The sequence below is a fragment of the Hordeum vulgare genome, chromosome 4H, assembly GCF_904849725.1.
Source record: "Hordeum vulgare subsp. vulgare chromosome 4H, MorexV3_pseudomolecules_assembly, whole genome shotgun sequence".
NCBI classification, from domain to species: domain Eukaryota; kingdom Viridiplantae; phylum Streptophyta; class Magnoliopsida; order Poales; family Poaceae; genus Hordeum; species Hordeum vulgare.
Window position 1 is genome coordinate 584,887,368 of NC_058521.1, and position 18,166 is coordinate 584,905,533.

At 41.5% G+C, this 18,166-nt stretch overlaps 1 pseudogene; it reads left to right on the plus strand.

Annotated features, from left to right (window-relative positions):
* Window positions 1–535: 535 nt before the first annotated feature.
* On the plus strand, window positions 536–1,414 carry LOC123450832 (annotated as a pseudogene).
* The last annotated feature ends 16,752 nt before the right edge of the window (window positions 1,415–18,166 follow it).

The following is an 18,166-nucleotide window of genomic DNA, read 5'->3' on the forward strand; positions in this document are numbered from 1 at the left end:
CGAGCGGTGCATCATTCGTGCTCCTGCCATGATACGTAGCGTCTAGGCAAAATTGATGATTTCTTGGTTTTATATGTTTTCCATTATATTACGACTTATTTCAAGAATAATTAAGAGGTCCTTAGGGCATCACCGACGCCCCTAACCAGCACATTATTTTTTTGCTGACTAATTCAGATCAGTTCATGGATACTGATGCGGGAAATGACCATCCGACTCTATCCTTTATGTCCTTTTTTCTCCGCATGGCAACACTCAAAATAATTCTAGAAAATAGCATAATTCATTCATAAATAGCATGTAAATATTTCTAGTACAATAATATTTCAAATGTAAATATTACATTCCATATAATGTTGAACAAGGTTTTTGAATTCATTTATTCCAACTTGAATGATACTTTGACTCAGAATCGGCATATAATGTCCCACACATAATGTCCTTGAGCTTCGTCCAATAATGTAAATGCATGAATGATCTGCTTTCGGTTCTGTAGCACATCATCACAGCGCGTTCATGCTATACAACATGTAAAGTGATATTGAGTGAGTGAATGAATGTATTAACATGTGTAGATTGAATCCGCCGATTCAACTGCACGCAGATGGACAGGACGTCGATAATCGGAGACACCATAGGCTACGTGAAGGAGCTGACTGAGCGGATCAAAACGCTAGAGGAGGAGATCGGCACCTCGCCGGAGCAGCTGAACGTGCTGGTCAACACTCTGAAGAACTTCTCCAGCGTTAGTAACGACGAGATGCCAACGAGGAATTCCACCAAGGTACATGCGTGCGTGTGCAGCGCAAGATAACACAAGCGAGATGTACATTGAAACTGAACTGATCGGGGACGCGCACACAGTTTGTCGTCGAGAAGGAGGCGGCGGCGACACGAGGATCGAGATCTGCTGCGCCACGAGCCCCGGCGCGCTGATCTCGACGATGAGCGCGCTGGATGTGTTGGGGCTGGAGATCGAGCAGTGCGCCGTCAGCTGCTTCGGTGACTTCGCCATCCAGGCATCTTGCTCACAGGTAAGCAACCCATGCATCGTGGGGTTAATTTCTGAAACACTCGTCTCTAAATTTTCCCTTAATTTTATGGCTATCTAGTATGTTATATCCGGTAATTGAATTTGATATCATCAATGAAATGTGTGGTGTACAGGAGGAAGGGAGGAGGCGAGTGACAATCACCGACGAGATCAAGCAGGCATTGTTCAAGAGTGCGGGCTATGGAGGAAGGTGCCTCTAGAGATCGAGAGCACGTCAATTCATCAGAGTGTGTTTACATTTTTTTCGGGTGAAATATATGCATGATGTGATGCACAGTGTTTATGTTCATTTTAATTACTGGTTCTATCTTTAGGCTCAGCTGTTACGACTTGGACATGTCTGCGTGTGTGATGCATTGATGCATGTACGAAGTGGAGTATTGGATTTGGCCGACATGAAAAGATACCAATTGTTGTTGTATTTGGTTGCGCACTGTTACAGCTTCTTGTTTCTTCTGTAAGTTTAGCTGTTCCCTGACAGGAATTGTTCTTCAAGTTTTGTCCCTGGCCATCATATGGGCACATAGGAACAAACAGTGTTGAAGGATTGGGCACACCTATGGGGCATATAGATTGTCGGAAAAACACATGGGCATATACGAACAAGCCCTGAGGAGTAACTGTCATACTGTACACTCAATTTGGTCGGGGTGAACATGTCATTCTCCGTTGATTCGTTCCATACTTCCATGTGTGGACTGTGGACAATGGTGCACGGGAGAAGAGTGCTATATGCGCATTTCACATCTTTTTTTAGCTGCGCATTTCAAATCATTGAAATATTGACGTTGTGCATATGTTAGGGTGAGAGTCTCCATTTTATGGTCTTGTCTGAAATTATAAAATTGAGACAAACATCCACAAGATTTTCTAGTCCCTATCCCCAAGCTCTATTGCCTGTTTTTTGTTCTTTGGTTTTCACTTGGATCCGGATTTTGTGACTTTAGGTAGTTTACCATATAAACAGGGTTACTTTGTATTTTTTTCCTACCTTTAAAATCAGTAGAGCTCTCGCTTTGCAGCGTAAAAAACATCCACATGATTGTAAAATTGAAAGTTATGTCAATAGAACAATCTATACCTACCCTAATTAAAGACTCCCTATTAATTCTCATGTTAATCAGAAATTAGGAGCCGTACGATATCTAATGATGGGACCAAGTTATTACGGTCTAAATTTACTTATATAGTTTACGTAAAAAAACTAAAGTTGTACAGTTTACGTAAGTTCTCTAGCTCATCAACTCGTTCATTTGCCTCTAATTATCCTCAGTATATTCTTTTGTGTGATGTTATGCAGAATGAAGATGTTTGAAATAAAAAGAGATGGAGTCTTTGACATTGGATTCATTGACCCAAATACCATTTGTGATCAGACGTTAATAAAGCACAAAGATGAAACAGTGGAGAACTTGTATAGGTTTTTGTAGGTACTAAATACCCAACCAGAAATAGTATTTCTTTACAATTTCGGGCGAGTGTTACTGTCTTGTACTATAAATTCTATTTTGCTTACTCGATGTTAAGTGTACGTAGTTATTTGATGAGTTATGCATGTCTGCTTATACAGCGCAGTTTTCACTGGATCCTGCTAATCATTAGTGTTGACGAGGGAAAAGTTGAAGTACTAGACTCGCTAAAAAAAGATGATAAACAGTACATGGACCTGAAGTTGATGCTCGACAGGTAATTTCAATCATTATCGCACTATGTCGGCCTCTTTACTTTATTTCCTGCTATCAAGTAATCAATGACTCATTTATTCTTTTTCTTTGTCGGGCAGGGTTTGGAAAAGGTTCATCTAGAAGATTCCCTGTGAATGAAAATCAAAGCTGAGATGGACACGACCTAAGGTAATTAAGTAGTACTAGCTACGTCCGCGCATGTCTTTAGTTCTAGTTTCAACATCATTATCATGCTTGATTATTATCTGACTGAATTATATTCTCATAAAGTGGTGCATGCGGCAGGAACAGGAGACTAATCTCTGTGCATACTATGTTTGCAAGAACATTCGCTTTATGACCGAAAGATTGCCCAAATGCAAGAACTCTTTGGGTACGTAAACAACATTCATAATTTTTTTATCATGGTCTAATATATATACACGCAACTAATATATTCATATTGGTTTCCTTCTTTAAAGATGTCGGAGATGCGGCACAGGCTCCTACCAAAGTACCACATACGAGCACTTCAAGAGGAAATGGCGGGATTTTTGCTTGAGCATTTCATAGATCCCAACGGAGAATACCACCCCACCAATTAATGCATGCATGTAATGATCTGCAAGTTGTAGGAGAAATTGTATACACCAAATTGTATATATATGTGTGTATGCATATATATATATGGTCGTACGGGAAATTCTATGATGTATGATTGGTCATACGAGAAATTTTATGATATAGGCATAACGTGTACGGTATGTACTAACGTACGATATGTTTGAAATGAAAAAGAATTAAATAGAAAATAGAAAATGAAAAGTAAAAGTAAACAGTAAACCCCAAAATCCCAAATCCCCTAATCCTTTAGTCTCGGTTAGTGTTACAACCGGGACTAAGCCCCCCCCTCCCTAGCTAGCCACGTGGAAGAGCATTAGTCCCGAGTCATGGCAAATCTGGACTAGGGGGAGGGGCTTTAGTCCCAAGTTATTAGTCCCGGTTGGTGAACCGGGACTAAAGATTCTTACCAATCGGGACTAAAGCCTAATTTTCTACTAATGTAAGCAGGTCATCGTGGGGTTAATTTCTAAAACACTCATCTCTGAAGTTTCCCTTAATTTCATGGCTAACTAGTAGTCTTATGTTATCCGGTAATTGAATTCGATATCATCAATGCAATGTGTGGTGCATAGGATGAAGGGAGGAGCCGAGTGATAAGCACCGACAAGATCAAGCAGGCATTGTTCAAGAGTGCGGGCTATGGAGGAAGGTGCCTTTAGAGATCGACAGCATGTCAATTCATCAAGCTTTAGCGAAAAATCATCAAGCTTTAGCATATGAAACAAGCGGTTTCGTAATTTTGCAATCGTCCATGAGAGCTATGCTTGCATGTTTCTTTTTCTTGTGAAATATATGCATGAATTAATGCATTGTGTTTATCTTCATTTTAATTACTACTAGTTCTATCTTTAGGCTCAGCTGTTGTGACGTGGACATGTCTGCGTGTGTGATGCATTGATGCATGTATGGAGTGGAGTATTGGATTTGGCCGACATGAAAAGATACCAATTGTTGTTGTATTTGGTTGCGCACTGTTACGGCTTCTTGTTTCTTCTGTAAGTTTAGCTGCTCCCTGACAGGAATTGTTCTTCAAGTTTTGTCCCTGGCCATCATATGGGCACATAGGAACAAACAGTGTTGAAGGATTGGGCACACCTATGGGGCATATAGATTATCAAAAAAAACACATGGGCATATATGAACAAGCCCTGAGGAGTAACTGTCATACTGTACACTCAATTTGGTCGGGGTGAACATGTGATTCTCCGTTGATTCGTTCCATACTTCCATATGTGGACTATGGACAATATGTGCATTTCACATCATTTCTTTTAGTTGCACAATTCACATCATTGAATTATTGGCGTTACACGTATGTCGGTATGTTGGGATGAGAGTCTCCATTTTATGGACTTGTCCGAAATGATAAAATTGAGACAAACATACATGAGATAAATTTCTAGTCCCTATCCCCAAGCTCTATTGCCTGTTTTTTGTTCTTTGGTGTTCACTCAGATCCGTGCTTTTTTATTTTAGGCCTAGTTTACCATATAAACCGGGACACTGTGTTTTTCTACCTTTGTAATCAATAGAGCCCTTGCCTTGCACCGTAAAAAACATCCCCGTGATTGTAAAATCGACAGCTATGTCGATAGAAAAATTATCATAATTGAATTCTTTGAAATCCAACACAATACACTACAGGAATCTGAGAATTTGCCGTCCGCCATGGCGGACGGCAAAGCCTTTGCCGTCGGTTAGCAGACGGCAAAAAAAAATCCGGTGAAGAGGTTCTTTGCCATCTGCTTTTTTAAAGCGGACGGCAAAGAATCTTTGCCATGAGGGGGCAAACGGCAAATTAAATGGGACGGCATATACTGCAACTGCCCCCTTAAGTGTTAATGGCAGGCTTCCCCTCTTTGTCGTCTGCCCTCCCCCCCTTTGTCATGAGGGGGCTGACGGCAAAGGGGGCACACAACCCCTCTCTCTCCCCTCTTTGCCGTCTGCCCTTCCCCTTTGCCATGAGGGGGCTGACGGCAAAGGGGGCACTCAATCTGCTTCAACCCAGGGCTTTGGGCCCTTTGCCGTGGGGCGGCCCTTTGCCGTCTGCTGGCACATTATAATATATCTATATACATATTTCACAGCATATATACTATATCTATATACGTATTTCACAGCATATATAGTTTTAGACATCTTCAACACATATATTTCACAGCATATATATTTCCAACATCATCATGAAATATTTAACAAGCTAGAGAACACAAAGGCTAGCACAATACGTAGTTTCACATAGTTCATCCATATATATACATACATAAGTTTTACATCGTTCGTCAATACAAATGAAAAAACTAAACACTAACAGTCCATCAATGCCAGCTTCCATGAAATTAATCAAATCTGCAAAAAGGAGAGTAATTAAGAAAGTTAGAAGAAGTAGAAGAAGAAAAAATACTAAAATAATAATAAGTAAAAGAAGAAGAAGAGGTAGAAGGTGCATATATGCGGGAATGTTCATTGCATATATGTAGACAACTTGTTAAGGCCTCACAAAAAAATACTAACATTACAAGAGACATCTAATGTGAAAATCAATAAGATTACATCTGCTTTCAACATACAATCAATGAAATAGGACTACCCAACAGATTATGAAATCGATGCAAACTAAATGTAGTGTTGTATCTCTCTTATGACAAGTGAAGCTGCTACTCAAGATATATATGCATTGATCCAAAATCAAGTTGAAGAAATAGATGACCTTAACAATCTTATCAGGGAACTTCTCTGCAAGATCTTCAATGCTCGTTGCTCCCTCGGCACAAGCTATAATGAGCTGGGAAAAAAATAAGAACCTTAGCAATCAACCCTCGAAAAAAAACTCTCAAAGCAGGAGTCTCTGCAATTGAAACAAGGGAGAAAGGACATTATGTAGCTCTAGGTTTGATTGATAATGTACATTTTTTAGCTGGATAAAGTACATCATAGGATTTAGAAAAAGCAAAACGGCCAAAACAACTAAGAATGCTCGAGGACTAGGTCGCATCACCCCAAATGTTCAGTTCATACCTATATCAAAACAAATACAAAAGTAAAAAGACTATGATATGTTCATATTTTAGATAACTATCGAGATGAGAATATCTTCCCATGTGTTCTCTTCCAAATGATCCCTTATTTTAGAAGCTCTAGTAATTAGCTCTGTTTTATATGTCTGACAAGGTATCATATTCTTCTCCTGCAGTTATAATCAGGATTCGCAGTGTGAACGATGGCTCATCTTTGTGCAGCTATATTGCTTCCAAATCTAACCTGGAGCATGAAAGTATATTATGTAGTATAATCCTGGAGCCCGTTCAAACTATAGGTTCTGTTGTGGAACATTTTCAGCCAGTTTGTTTTTTTTTCTCCTTTTTCCTTTTTGTTCTCAGCTAATGTTGTGTTAAAAAGTAAAATAAAAATATAACAACTTGATTTGGCTCTTATAAAACTATAAAATAAAAATGTGCATATTGTTGATCCTCTTTTGCAATAAAAATGTGCACATGAGTCTATATGTTAATCCATATAGTCATTTGATAGAGTAGTAGAAAAAAAAAGATGGAGTCATTCTCCCTGTACGAAAACCATGCATAGTTGTAGGATAAATTCGTCCTATACTTCTACTTGATTCACTATGTGATCATGTTGATATTCTTCAGACCTTTTTTTTATAAGGAGCTTATTCAAACTTTAATATGGTTGGTTGTCAAAAAATCAGCTAGAATTCAAAGATAAATCATATGTCATTTATTTGCTAATTTAATCAGCCAGATCCAGATATCCTCATCCATCAAACTTACAAATTGGAAGGGGATTCACCTTAGAAATTGAGGTTGTTGGAGGGAGATGCTGCACTGGGATGCCCCTCTCCCCGACATCAAAGATTGCTGCGGGGGTGGCGACCGATGGCGTTGCGGTTGGAAGTGGCTGCTGCTCCTCAACAGCGACGGCGGGAAGTTGCTGCTACTCCTCTCCAGCGGTAACGGGAACAACAGCAGGGGTGGGCGACTCATCCGTGGGCGTGGGGAGATCCGGCCCCGGCGACTCCCTGACTTGGTTCATCGGGCCGCGCCACGCCACCGGCCTCGACAGAGACATTGCCGAAGGCCATGGACTCGAGGCCCTCCAGGTCGGCGCCCGCGGCCTCCACCAATACCATGTCAACTTAAGCAGGTCAGCTCGCATATTATTGGACAAATAGGACCTTCAGATCAGATTGATACGACCACAACACTGCGTATCTTACAACAAATAGTGGCCGGAAGAAACAGTAAACAAATATGAAAGATTCAACCAATGTTGTTTGAAAAGTGAAGGTTATTGTTTGCCAATTTCTGAGTTCAGAAAATAACAGCTGAAAATAGGAAAGCATGGTCTTCTAAAAAAGTAATCCTGCTAGCTGGCAATACTACAAATGCTTCTAACTCAGGCAAGCATATCAATCATAAATGGTGACCAACAACTACAATTTAACCCTCAACATAGACTAGGAAAATGCATCAACTACAGTTACATGGGCTGCTTGGCCGTGTCTACCATTTGCATAGCCATGGCAAATTGACATCACATCTATTTCTGAACCATGTCCACAAACAAACAAAATGCTTCACAATAGCAGTAAGAAACTACAAATGTCGCACATGGTGAACAGGCTAGGAGCTAATAGGAACTAACAAGCCAGGGGCATTTGTCACGCCCAAGATGCGACCCTATCATCAATTTGGCACGAAGGCCTCGTCATGGGATAGAAGCACATCTCATCGTGTCGCAAGAATGGATATTGTTACAAGTACATGTACTGAAAAGAAGAGATATATATAGAATTGGCTTACACTCGCCACAAGCTACATCAGAGTCACAGCAGTATAGTATATAATCATCATGGAGAAGAGCAGGGTCCGACTACGGACGAAAACAAACGATAAAAGAAGAATGACGTCCATCCTTGCTATCCCAAGCTACCGGCCTGGAACCCATCCTAGATCGATGAAGAAGAAGAAGAAGAAGAAGAAGCAACTCCAAATGATCAATCAACGCGCTCGCGTCAAGTAACCTTTACCTGTACCTGCAACTGGTGTTGTAGTAATCTGTGAGCCACAGGGGACTCAGCAATCTCATTTCCAAAGGTATCAAGACTAGCAAAGCTTAATGGGTGAGGTACAGTTAAGTGGTGAGGTTGCAGCAGCGGCTAAGCATATATTTGGTGGCTAACTTACGAGTACAAGAAAAATAAGAGGGGGAAGATCTACGCATAACGGACGTGACTACTGATGATCAAAGGAATGATCCTGAACACCTACCTACGGCAAACATAACCCCACCGTGTCCTCGATCGGAGAAGGAACTCACGAAAGAGACAGTCATGGTTACGCACACAGTTGGCATATTTTAATTAAGTTAATTTCAAGTTATCCAGAACCAGTGTTAAACAAAGTTTCCACGTTTCCTCATAACCGCGGGCACGGCTTTCCGAAAGATTTAACCCTGCAGGGGTGCTCCAACTAGTCCATCACAAATTACCACAAGCCGCATAGAAATCCTCAATCACGAAGCTCGCGATCTTGTCGGATTCCCTAGTGGAAAACCTCAACTCTGAGATTACCCAAAGCATCACTGGAATCTCGATGCACAAGATATCTCGTCAAAGGTAAAACTAATCCAGCAAGGCCGCCCAGCATGTCGACGAACCCGATAGGAGCCGCGCATCTCGTTCTCAGGACACACGGATAAGCGAAGCGTACGGTGGCCTGATGGAAATCTCCCGAGTTGCCCCGGGTTGGCCCCGCACGGTGCTCTGTTTTGGACCAGCACCATTAACACTGGCCCTCCGTGTATTATGTAGAATTACTCCTCGGGTAGCGCTAACTCCCTATGCATTTCAATTTAACAGAATTATTATGTTGGGCAAATGTAGTACCAATGTTGGGCCTTGCGAGACCAGCTTTAATCTAAAACGAATTATCAAGGGGGTCCCCATAACAACCCCGATCGTGCTAGGAGCGCTCAGTTATGGAACATAACACCGGTAGCCGAAACTAAGGGGGCAAAGGTGGAACAAAACACCAGGCTAGAAAGGCCGAGCCTTCCACCTTTTACCAAGTATATAGGTGCATTAAATTAAATAGCATTAATATGGTGATATGACAAGGAACCCATGTTTTCACATGGAAGCAACTGCACCTGCAATTAGCAACGCTAACATAGGGTTAAGCAAGCAGTAACATAGCCAATCAGTGGTTTGCTATGTTGAACAGGTTGAAGGTTTTCATGGCATTGTTGAGAGGCTGATATTTAACATGTGGTAGGCAACGAGACATAATCGATAGAAGCGGTAAAACTAGCATGGCAATGATAGTAATGGTATCTGGGGAAATGGTCATCTTGCCTGAGATCCCGCTAGGAAGAAGAGTGACTCCGTGAAGCAGACGAACCGACGTAGTCGAACGGGTCCTCACATCTGACACGCTTGCGGAGCTCTATCGAGACGAAGCAAACCGGAAACACAAATCAACACACGAAATTCACCACACGATGCACAACACAAATGATGCATGAGCAGATGTATACATGCAAGTCACGGCATGGCAAATCACACAAACAAACACTACACATTAAGTGAAGTTCAATATGTAACGTATTGCATATTGACGAAACTCCACGTTTAATTATTTAGTTCTATCCCGATTAGATACACGGAAATATTAAATGTGATTTAACATGGCAAGAGGTGAAGCGCAATTAAACTATCTATCTAGGAATTTTAAGTGAGGTCGGAAATGTCATATAGCACCTCCGAAACGACCTCACATGTTAAATTACAATTCTGTTCAGATCTGATCTAACACATTTAATTAGTTGTTAAACAGCAAAACAAATAGGTTCACGTGAATCTACGCGTCGAGACAAGCAATTTACACATAGAGATCATCTCCAACGGAGCTACGGATCAAAAGATACGGACACCGCAAGATATGATGGCATGAATGCAATATGTGTGCAACGACGGCACGAGCACTTCAAAACATACAACCAGCAAGGGAAAATGAAACTACACGAGATTCTAAGCAAGTTTCATGTAGGACACGATCAAATCGGAGCTACGGATCAACAACTACGAGCAAAACAAGAAATCACTACAATCTGCCAAAATCAGCCACATAGCATTTTCTATGCCCCACAACTACGGGCTACACAACTCCGATAAACTCAAGCAAGGCATGACACGAAAGAGGGCAAGAAGCACTACTACAAACAACTAACAACAACTAGCATGGCATCATGGAACACTAGGAAAAGAAGTCACAAAATGGCATCCCACACACTATTTCAGACTTAGTGAAAATTACACCCCATGAAAGTGCAGTTTTCGATCTAAAGCAATATTGACAGCAGCAAAACCTATAGCCACAAGGCTCCAAATTGCATGAAAATTCACCGCATGCTATAGAAACACAAGGGCTACAACTAACTCCATTGGACCAACCTCAAAAGAGCTACAGATCACAAGATACAAGCAAGACTAGACAGCAACAAAATATAACAGATTCCAGACTTAGAAATATTTCAGCTCCTCCAAATCAGCGCTATTTTTAGCAACTTGAGAGCAAGCAAACCACACCTAAACATGCATTTCTATTGCAACTAAAAATACCAGGGGCTAGACAAAACATCCAAAATCAACTCTCTAGTTGACAACTCCGTCAAACGAAACACGGAATAAGTCCTACGAAATAGACAAGAGGGCAACATGGCAAAATATCGCACGAACTAACTGGCTCAAAAGCTTAAACTAATTGCATAGAAAAATCACATGGATTTTTCTACCCCGAAAACATATAAAACATGTGGGGTTGCAACAAAAAAATAATGCCACACATAAATGCGAGATAATAACCTAGACACGGAAAAATAAACTAGCGCAACTCCCTACACGCAAAAACACCAATGACCTCTCTAAAATACATGGAATAATGGTTTATAAAACATGGGCATTTACACTACGGCATCCGAGCAACCCGGTCTTGCACGAAAAAATAAACACGACATCTATCCTATCTAGGCAGCACGCTAATCTATGCATTCGACACGTCAAACGACGTCAAATAATTATGCAATTTTTATAAACGGGTTCTACGCGTAAAACTACATGAAAACCATATACAACACGTCGCAAACCGACTTACGGTTTAAAAGATACGGGCAATCTAATATACGGATATTTTTCTGGAATTTAATTAGATTCCGAAAATCCTAAAAAACTAACGGGCCGAACTAGGGGCGCAAGATAAAATAATGTGCCTGAGGCGCAATATAGAGGCCGGGGGTGCTCACCTCGTCGGGCCTGGCCCAAGAGAGGAGGCGGTCGGCTGGCGGCTCGGGCCGGCTTGGGGGCGATGGGATCTGGGCCTCGGCCTGGTCGGCCGGCCCACGGGGGCGAGGAAGCAGGCAGCTCCCGTCGGGCTCCTCCCGAGCGGGAGCCAAAGGCGGCGGCGGCGGCGAAGCTGGCTTCGGGAACGGCGGGGATCGCGGCTGGCCAGCGCTCGGGATCCACCGGATCTGGCCAGGGCGACCGGATCCCGGCGTCGAGGCGAGCTGCGAGCTGGGCGACGGCTCGGCCCGGCGAGGTTCCACGGCGGCGCGGCGAGGGGAACTTCGGGCAGGAGCGGCGGGGCTCGACGGGAGCAGGGACTCTGGCAGGCGGCCCTGGCAGAGGACGGCGCGGGGCTCCGGCGAGCTGCCGGCGGCGGAGAAGCGAGCCCCGGCGGCGAGGAGGCTCGGGCTTTTGCGAGCAAGAGCAGCGGGGTCGCGGGGAGGCGGCACGCAGATGGGCCCGAGAGGGCCGAGCGCGGGCTCAGGCGGGCCCGGCGGCTGGGGAGGAGAGAGAGGTGGAGGAGGCAGCGCTAGGGTTAGGTGGGGTGCGGTTTTCGAGGCAGGGGATAGGGTTTCTGTTAGGGGCAGGTTAGGGGTGCTTAAATAGGCAAAGGGGGCTAGGTTTAGCAGTTTTTCGCCCCGGTTTCAACCGCGCGGTCGGAATTGAACAATTCCGAACGCGGGACGTGCTAAGTGTCCGTGTAGAGTAGGTTAGCCGGAGTTGAGAGGGAAAACGGGCGACACGACAACATATTTTATAACACCGACAAACGTCCGACGGTAGACCGAATACGGTGCCGCTACGGTCGACCGCTCGGGTACCAGACGAACCCCGATCGCGACGAAATTCGATAGGCGGCCTAACTATATTAAAATAAGACCGCACGTCAAATCTCAACCCGATCAGAGAAAGTTTTACGCACACTTTTAAAACAGGGTTTCGACGATGCCGCGGGCGCGTGCGAGTGCGGTCGGACTCGGAACGAACAACACGAGAACCGGCAACTAACAACGGATGCAAGTATTGAAGACTGGCGGCAACGGAGATGTCGATGCAATGCAGATGATGCGAATGATGCGATGATGATGCAACAAAATAAAATAGACACACGACGAAAACGGAATAAAGGGGGAATCTTCTGGGGAGTCGGCATCGGGCTGTCACAGCATTAAAGGCAGATGGTGGACAAGCTAAGAGCTTGCGAATGTGACTCAAGAATCTGATGGTGCAGGAGCATTGTGATGATTTACATAAGCACCAGTGTGACTCAAGAATAAGCTAGGAGCTGGCAACAGGAGCTGATTTACATAATCTGATGGTGGGAAGACAATTACCGCTATTAAAGGCACATGTCAAGCCCACAAAGAAGCTGATGGCCACTGTGAAGACACCAAGCAGCAGCAGGTTGACTCGATGCTTCTGACGGTAGATGGACAACGGGCACATCACTGCATGCAAAACATTAAGCAGCATTTTAATAACAGATTATTCTCCAGCTGCAATTCATAGAGCAACCACATCCCATTCTACAATAGTAAAGCAAAATTAAGAGCGCATGAGACATTCCTACAAAAATGGATCTGTCTCCACAAATGGCCCTTGCTTAGATGATCTAATTGCTCAGCTCACTCTCTCGGCCAAGGCAGGAGAAAATGGATCTGTCTCCCATCCTCTCCGATGATTGACCCCCTTCATCCTATACCAAATCCGCCTATGTCCGACGGCCTATGGCTGAAAAAGCTCACTAACGAGGCGACTGGAGCAGAGGAAGGGGAAAGGGAACGAGGGTTACCTCACCACACGTCGCCGGTAGGTGTCGCCGCCGTGGGGAGCGAAGCAGCAGAGGTCGGAGGGAGGGGCGCAGGCAGGCCCATCTGATTAAATCAGGGGGGGATTAGATCAAGAAATAAGAGAGAGAGAGAGCAGAGGACACCCAAGAGGCAATTCAGATTCGTTACCAAGATCTTCACTCCACCGTCACCTCACCTTCAAATGGAATCCGGTCCAGCCTTTGCAGGAACGCATTCGTCGCCGAACCTGCGAGGGAACACACACACACGTCCTCCGTGAGCAGGAAGGAAGGAAGGAAGCGCCAGTTGGCGAAACCCTAGCGGGGGAGGGGTGGGGGTCAGATGCGGTTACCGAGGGGGATGACGCAGCCGGAGAGGGCATCAGAGAGCCCACCGGAGGAGTCGTCGGCGTGAGTAAGCACCTCGGAGAGGGAGTCGCGAAGAGGGGGGAGCGAGGTGGTGGCGGCGCGGGCGGCGCGGGAGAGACAGAGAGGTGGGGAGTGGGGGAGAGAGATAGAGGTCGGGAGTGGGGGAGAGAGAGAGGTGGGGAGATGGGGTGGGAGGGACCGAGCGTTGCCGTTATGTGGCCATCCCCTTTGTCGTCTGCTAGCAGACGACAAAGAGGGAGAGGCACATGGTAAAGATGGAGCTGACGACAACAATCTTTGCCGTCTGCGTGGCGCATCTTTGTCATCCGCTGGCAGACGGCAAAGAGGTGGCCGACGGAAAATAAAACATTTGCCATCAGCAACCTCTTTGCCGTCTGCTTTGTGCCAGCTGACGGCAAAGAGCATATTTGCCATGCGTCAGCAGACGGCAAAGGCACGACAGACGGCAAATTTATCAATTCCAGTAGTGATAGGTGCAAAACTACTTAAGTTTTGTCCTCTCCAAGCCCATTTTAACAAATTTAGTACAAGATTTATCACCCTCCGAACTTATGTGACTTCTAGCTAAAGTTGAGACCTCTCCAATCCATTATTACCACCATATTTATTACTATTAATGTTTGTAAATAAGGATTCTATAGGTGACGCACCTAAATTTTTAGGATCCTCATTAGTCGTTATTAGAATAACAAGCCGAGACTCAGGTTTAGCAGTCATCATATTGACTAAAGTAGTTTTTTACGAGACATTCTTCCCAATATAGTTTCACTTTGAACTAATTGTAATAAAAAAAATTATAACCTCCTTATTCATCCCTTCAATTCATTTACTTATTTCTGCAAGAATGGGGAATGTTTTTTAAATCTTTAGAAAACGATTGATTCTTTTTAAATAGAGCATGAATAAAATGTTTAGTGGTTTTCTCATTTTCATGCAGTTGTTTCTCATAAGAGCTACTATTATCATAAGCATTTGGAGGATTAACTTGATAAAGCCTGGAATTATTATCAAAATTACCCCTATAAGCATTGTTGTTGAAATTATTCTTAGAAATAAAATTAACATCAACTGATCCTTCTTTGTTCAATTAAAGAAGATAATGAAACACCATTTGGAACCACATGAGCTTGCTTAGTAGTAAGTAAATACATAATCATATCAACCTTTTCATTCAACGAGGCAATTCCCTAGATAGAGTGTACCTTATTACCTCTTGGAGCTCTTTCGGCATGCCATTTAGAGTATTCTGAAGTCACGTTGTCAAGAAACTTGGTTGCTTCTCGAAGGGTGAAGTCCATAAACTTGCCACCTACAACCGAGTCTAAAATATTCCTAGATATAAACTTTAGCCATGCATAGAAAGTTTGTACTACCATCCAAATACTTAAACCATGAGTAGCACAATTATTTACATGATATTTATCCTCTCGCGAGATTGAGCAACGTGTTCTTGATTAGGTTGTTTAAAGTTCATAATATGATTTCTCAAATGAGTAATTTTCGCATGAGAATAATACTTTTCAGCAAAAGCATTGTTGCATTTTGTCCAGGAACCAATGCTATTTGGGGCAAAGACAATAAACACTTAGCTCTACCTCGATAAAGAGAAAGGAAATAATTTCAAATTTTTAATATCAGTTTCAACTTATTTATATTTTTGCATATCGCATAATTCAACAAAATTATTATGATGCAGCAACATCTTAATTATAGGATCCATAAAACTGTTTTATATAACAAGATTTAGCAAAGCATGTTTAATTTCATATGACTCCACGCTAGTGGCGGAAGGAGTAATATGACTACTAATAAAATCGTTATTATTAGTACTTGTAAAATTGTAGAGCTTGGTATTCTTATTATTAGACATGGTTGTGAATATCCATTTCTAAGTCGCGGCTCGTGTGCACCCGGTCAAGAAACAAATCATAGAAAATACAAACCAAATTAAAAAATCAATTTTTCTTCTGCATGGTAGATAATTTGGTGCGTGAGATGCGCTCCAAATTTTAGATCATTCAGACGTATGAGTAGCTCTCAGAAAAAAAGACAAATTTGGTCAGAACAGTAAAGTTTTTTATAGACCCTAAATTTATATTTTTTGTCGAGATCTACTCTGATGTCCAAATGATCTGAAATTTTGAGAGCACCTCACGCACAAAATTATCTACCATGCAAAAGAAAATTGTTTTTTAAACTCGTATTTGTTTTGATTTCTTTCTTCAGCACGGGGTGCAGATGAGCCTTGGCACCGAGTCGGTGCTCTCACATGATTGCATCTGGAATAGAAATAGCAACTAAAGATATTTTTGGAAAGAAAATTGGCAAGCAAAACAAAAAAAATAACTATACGAGATATATAAGAAGAATGTAATGTGATAGTATGAAGGGTATGTTTGTTTGTAGAAGAACTCCTTGACAACGATGACAAAAATCTTGCTTGCTCTCTCATAAGAGTGGTTGGGTATCAACCAAGTGTAAGGGTGATGTAACAAGTAATAAGTATTTCCCTCGATTAGAAACCAAGGTTCATCGAATTAGAAGGAGTTTTTTAGCAAACAAAGTCACTCAAATTGCTGCATACACTAAACAAATCAAACTTGTCCCCGACACGTCAAGAAGGTTGTTAACCTTCTTGTCTTGCTAGTCAATATTAAATTGCAAGTGATAATGATAATTTGATAGAAATGTAAAACAATACAACAAATAAAATATTTTTGTTTAGTAATGGAGCATCCAAGGGTCATATGTTCACTAGTGGCATCTCTCTCAAAGCATACAAGTGTGATGTGCTGAACAAATTACATTTAGGTAGGGATTAAATTACAATAATTATATTTATGACTATTATCCTTCATGGTATAATTTTATAAAGGCATTACATCTTTGTTTGGCCCGCAATGGACGAATCCCTTTCTTTTCAGTAACTTGGACGAAACCCTTAGGCCTTATACAATGCAAGATGGTTATGTGAGGTGCTTAGAAAAATAAACCATTTTTCTTCTTCTAAATAACGTGTTTATCTCTATACGATGGATGCTTAATTAAGTGTCTATTATATACAAAATTACAAATAGACATCACTAATGCTCTACAAAAACAGATTTATTTGTCTAAGCACCATGCATTATGTACAAGGCCTTATATGAGGAATATGCTATTTCCCGCATTCTGCGGCAGGGAGTCGAGGCTCCGCACCCGGCCCGACGATATTTGGACCCACCCAGTACACTTAGCCATTGGTTTTGGGAACCTTGTAGGAGGTTCTCTGTATCATTTTTTTTTTGTTTTTTTACCCGGTTTTTTTGTTTCTGTTTCTTTTTTTCTTTTTCCCTTTTACATTTTGTGTTTTTTCCTTTTTTTCCAAGGTTATTTTATCTTTTTCTAAAATAAGTTCATGTTCGAAATTTGTTTTTCAAATTCGAAAAATGTTTTTGATTTTTCAAAAAACTTCTAATTGTCAAATAGTTGACATTTTTCAAAAACATACATAACTTCAAAAAATGTCCAATGTTTTTGAAAAAATATGTAGATATTTTAAGTAAATATTATTATTTATATAAAAAATCAAATAACAAAATTTTATTAAATTCTTAAACTAAATTCATGTTCAAAAAATTGATCTTAAATTTCGAAAATAGTTCTTTCTTTTAAAAAATGTTCCAAAATTTAAAAAGTAGATTCTCAAAGAATGGTCACAAATAAAAAATAATGTTCTGGACTTTAGAAAAATGGTCTGATTTTTCAAAAATTGTTCTTCAAATTCAAAAAATGTTTTTCCTTTTTTAAACAATGTTTGAAATTTCAAATAGATGCCGTTTTTCAAAAACATTCATAACTTCAAAAAAAGTTTGGCATTTTTTTAAATGTTTCGTTTTTTCAAAAATGCACTCTATTATCAAAAAATGTGAAAAATATCAAAATTTTGCTCAACTTTTAAACTAATCTCATGTTAAAAAATTGTTCTTAAATTTCAAAAAATGTTCTTGCTTTTAGAAAATGTTCCAAATTTAAGAAATTTATAGTGTTTTAAACTTTGTTCATAAATTAAAAAATGGTCTGTATTGTTTAAAACTGTTCTTTAAGTTCAAAAATTGTTTTCCCTTCAAATTCGAAATGAAAAGGAAAAAGGAAAGAAAAAACTAACTAAAAAAGAAAAACGGGAATAAGCAGAGAAGGAAAAAAGAAAAGAAAAAAAGGTAATTATCCAATTTTTTTGAGACAAATGAGCTTGGCCGGTCGAGTCGAGCGATCCCCCTGTCCGTGCGAGCAACTCCCTGCCG